General features: G+C 46.0%; 1 pseudogene; it reads right to left on the reverse strand.

Annotated features, from left to right (window-relative positions):
• Positions 1–1283: 1283 nt before the first annotated feature.
• LOC112635410 lies at positions 1284–1562 on the reverse strand (annotated as a pseudogene).
• Positions 1563–5093: the final 3531 nt, after the last annotated feature.

Raw genomic sequence — 5093 nt, forward strand, 5'->3', positions numbered from 1 at the left:
AACCCCGTCTCTACTAAAAATACAAAAATTAGCTGGGTGTGGTGGCTTGTGCCTGCTAATCCCACTACTCGGGAGGCTGAGGCATAAGAATCACTTGAACCCAGGAGGTGGAGGTTGCAGTGAGCCAAGATCACGCTGCTGCACTCCAGGCTGGACAACAGAGTGAGACTCCATCTCAAAAAAAGAGAAGAGTAGTGGGAGTAGTTGGGCGACAGAAGTATGCTGTAGAGAAGGCTGGCCAGCCTAACTCATTTTCCTAGTAAATGCCAGTGATGCCCCTAACCAGGCACTAGCGTCTATTGCCAGTGTGGCATGTGGGTAAGTCACACTTTGTACCTCACCTCTTTAGCATCTTTGTCTGGGTGAACTCAGAATTATGTGTGATCACCAAGGGCAGCCTTGAAGGGGATGAAAGGGCCTTACAAGGACAAGCCTCTGGCTGACAGGGATGACAGAAGGGCAGCCCACCTGGGCGGGGTGCTGGGAGAGAGGGTAAAGGGAAGAAGGGTGTCATGTTCAATTTTACAGCCTGTCCGCAAACTTCGTGGTTTTATGGTACTCAGCTGGGTAGTCATTTCCTGCCCTTTCTCCTACTGTGTTCTCCAGAGTCCCTGAGTCACTCTTTGGCCAGTGGCCTGCAGCCAGGGCTCATTTCTCTTCCCTATGGTCTAGAGAAGTTGTTTCCAAAGCGGGGTACGGGTATCCAGGGACAACATATTGCGAGGCGGTCTGTTGGGGTGTGGAAGACACTAGAACATTTATCTGTATTTAACCCATCCATTTCTAATGTCTATTTTTTATGTTTTGTAGTGTAAAGTTTTGCTGTAAACAATTCACAATAAATGCATATGGATATGGTATATTTATATATATATATAATGTATGTAAATTGTTTAACATACGTGCAAGTATGTTAAAGATATTATGTTGAATAGGGATGCATATCAAGAAGGTTTGGCCAGCCTGGCCAACATGGTGAAACCTCATCTCTACTAAAAATACAAAAATTAGCCTGGCATGGTGGAGGGCACCTGTAATCCCAGCTACTCAGGAGGCTGAGGTGCGAGAATTGCTTTAACCCAGGAGGTGGAGGTTGCAGTGAGCTGAGATGGTGCCACTGGATTCCAGGCTGGGCAGTAGAGCGAGACTCAGTCTCAAAGAAAAAAAAGAAAGTTTAGGACTATAGCCCTAGGGAATTATGCTGACAATAGTCCTTTTTTTATTATTACATAAGTTAACCCATTTATTAAAGGCTAGTGATGTTTCCAGTGGTGGAGGAACATCTACTGGTCTCTCAGTTCCTTCAGTCTTCTGATGGTAGACTTTGCTGTGGCAGCAGAAGTGGTATTGTAGATTCAACCACCACCAGCTACTGTCTTCATGTAGGAACCACAGTGCCAGATGCCTGTATCTTGTCTTTTCGTCTTGGTTTTGCCACAGAAAGAGCAAGTGTACCTGACGTGCTAGCTGGTTTCAGTTTTCTTCACCATTTTCCGGAGGGAGGCACCATAGCGGATCCTGTATTTACTGACAATTCCAACTTTATTGGTGCATTTAGCCATGTCAGCGCAAAGTAGGTTTGAGCCCGTAATAGTCTTTAAAAGCATTATTTTATGTTTCATTATGAAATTAACTTTTTTTTTTTTTTTTTTTTGGAGATGGAGTCTTGCTCTGTCCCTAGGCTGGAGTGCAGTGGCGCAATCTCGGCTCACTGCAATCTCTGCCTCCGAGGTTCAAGCGATTCCCCTGCCTCAGCCTCCTGAGTAGCTGGAATTACATACAGGAGTGCACCACCATGCCCGGCTAATTTTTTGTATTTTAGTAGAGACGGGGTTTTATCATGTTGGCCAGGATGGTCTCGATCTCCTGACCTCGTGAACCGTCCGCCTCAGCCTCCCAAAGTGCTAGGATTATAGGCGTAAGTGACCGTGACCGTGCCTGGCCCAACTTTCTTTTTTTTTGAGACAGAGTCTCACTCTGTCGCCAGGTTGGAGTGCAATGGCGTGATCTCGGCTCACTGCAAACTCTACCTCCTGGGTTCAAGCGATTCTCCTCCCTCAGCCTCCTGAGTAGCTGGGATTACAGGCATGTGCCACCATTCCCAGCTAATTTTTGTAGTTTTAGTAGAGATGGGGTTTTACCATGTTGGCCAGGATGGTCTTGATCTCTTGACCTCATGATCCATCCACCACAGACTCCCAAAGTGCTGGGATTACAGGCGTGAACCACCGTGCCTGGCCTTTTTTTTTTTGAGATGAAGTCTCACTGTGTTGCCCAGGCTGGAGTGCAGTGATTCAGTCTTGGCTCCCTGCAGCCTCTGTCTCCCACGTTCGAACTGAGTGGGAGCTTCAAATTCTGGTTTCAAACCTGGATGATTCTCCAGTTCCTTGAGAGTTTGTGAGCTAATAGGTGTGTGAACTATTTTCATTATTTCCAGAGCCTAATAGAAACCTTCTATGTACCCCAAATAAGCCTGCACAGGCCAACTTTAAGGTCAGGTGTTTTGCATTCATTAGAAATGTTAGGAACTTGGAGTGGTCCTCTCATGCTGTTCAGAATGTGTGGTTATGGCCTGAGTGTGGAGTGGGCAGGTGCTGCTTTGGGGCCTGACCTGCATCCCAACCCCCTTCTATTGTGAGGGAGTTCTGCGGAAGGAAACGTGGGGAACACCACCTCCCATAGCCTCTGGACAGCACTGACTTTAGACCTGGGCAAGTGAGACCCTTCCCCAGGCCTGCTCCTCAGGAGTCTCCACACTTTGGAGTATGTTTCTCAAAATGTTCCAGCTTTCCTTTCTGTGCTTGGGACATGCCAGGGCCAGCAGGCAAGAGAGTTCCAGTTGCTCCCAGCCTTTCCAACATTTGATATTGTCAGGCTTTTTGATTTTAGCTATTCTTCACTGTGGATATTTTTTCCCATGGGAAATCTCTCTCTGTGTATGTCTCTCTCTTACCCTTCTCTGTCTCTCTCTTTCCTTCTCTCTTGCTGACCTTCTCTCTCTCTCTCTCTCTCCCCCCCCCTTCCTGTCTCCTCCCCACAACACATTTACTGAGGTATCGAAAACATGGCCGGGTGTGGTCGCTCATACCTGTAATCCCAGCACTTTGGGAAGCTGAGGCAGGCGGATCACTTGAGGCCAGGAGTTCCAGACTAGCCTGGCCAACATGGCAAGATGCTGTCTCAAAAATAAACCCATGTACATATTTGATTTGATAGGTTTTGATTTGATAGCTTTTGACATACGTATACATCCATGAAGCTGTGACCACGATGAAGATAATGAACACATCCATCATCCCCAAAATTTCCTCGTGCTCCTCGTCATCCCACCCTCCTGCCTTTCCTTCCTCCTCCCTGCCCGACACCAGGAAACCACTGATATGCTTGCTGTCAATATACAAAGTAGTTTGCATTTTTAGAGTTTTGTATAAATGGAATCATACAGTGTTTTCTTTTCTTTTCTGTTTTTTAGGACAGGGTTTTACTCCTGACACCCAGGCTGAGGTGCAATGGTGTGATCTCGGCTCACTGCAACCTCTGCCTCCCAGGCTTAAGCAATTTTCCTGCCTCAGCCTCCGAAGCAGCTGGGATTACAGATACATGCCACAGCGCCCGGCTAAATACAGTGTATTCTTTTTAAAATCTGACCTCTTTCACTTGGGATAATTATTTTGAGTTTCATCCATGTTGTGTGTTTCAATAGTTCATTCGTTTTTATTGCTCAGTAGTATTCCATTATATGGATTTATCATAATTTGTCTATACTTTTCCTTTTTGGTAATGTCTTTGGCAAGATTTGGTATCAGGGTTATACTGGCCTCATAAAATCAATTAAGAAGCATTTCCTCGGCCCGGCACAGTGGCTCACACCTGTAATCCCAGCACTTGGGGAGGCTGAGGCGGGTGGATCACCTGAGGTCGGGAGTTTGAGACCAGCCTGACCAACATGGAGAAACCCAGTCTCTACTAAAAATACAAAATTAGCCAGGGGCGGTGGCTGATGCCTGTAATCCCAGCTACTCAGGAGGCTGACGCAGGAGAATCTGCTTGAACCCGGGAGGCAGAGGTTGTGGTGAGTCAGGATTGCGCCATTGCACTCCAGCCTGGGCAACAAGAGTGAAACTGCGTCTCAGAAAAAAAAAAAAAAGAAAAAAAAGAAATGTTTCTTCATTCTCTACTTTCTTTTTTTTTTTTTTTAGACAGAGTTTCACTCTTTTGCCCAGGCTGGAGTAAGGTGACGTGATCTTGGCTTACTGCAACTTCCACCCCTCAGGTTCAAGTGATTCTCCTGCCTCAGCCTCCTGAGTAGCTGGGATTACAGGCGCTCACCACCATGCCCAGCTAATTTTTATATTTTTAGTAGAGACAGGGTTTTGCCATTTTGGCCAGGCTAGTCTCGAGCTCCTGACCTCAGGTAATCCACCCGCCTCAGCCCCCCAAAGTGCTAAGATTAAGGGCATGAGCCAATGCGCCTGGCCTTTCCATTTTTTGAAACAGAGTCTTGCTCTATCGCCCAGGCTGGAATGCAGTAGCAAGATCACAGTTCACTGCAGCTTCCACTTCCCTAGGCTCAAGTTATCCTCCCACCTCAGACTCCCAAGTTGCTGGCACCACAGGTGTGCACCACCATATTTGGCTAATTTTTGCATTTTTTTTAAGAGATGGGGTTTCACCATGTTGTGCAGGCTGGTCTTGAACTCCTGGGCTCCAGTGATCCTCCTGCCTCTGCCTTGGCTTCCCAAAGTGTAGGGATTACAGACATTCTCTATTTTCTGAAAGGTTTGTGTAAAAATTTTTTTATAAACAAAATATTTTTCATTCTGAATTATACAAAATCAAAACTTCAGACAAACAAGTACTGTTTATAAGATCCACTAATGTTATATTTTTAAATAATATGATTACATAATAGCTTTCTTTAAATCTGAGTTCACTCACATTTGATGTTTTTTTTTGAGATGGAGTTTCACTTTTGTTGCCCAGGCTGGAGTGCAATGGTGTATTCTCGGCTTACTGCAACCTCTGCCTCCCAGGTACAAGTGATTCTCCTGTCTCAGCCTCCGAAGTAGCTCAGATTACAGGCATGCACCACC

This window comes from Theropithecus gelada, chromosome 11 (assembly GCF_003255815.1).
Source record: "Theropithecus gelada isolate Dixy chromosome 11, Tgel_1.0, whole genome shotgun sequence".
Lineage (NCBI taxonomy): Eukaryota > Metazoa > Chordata > Mammalia > Primates > Cercopithecidae > Theropithecus > Theropithecus gelada.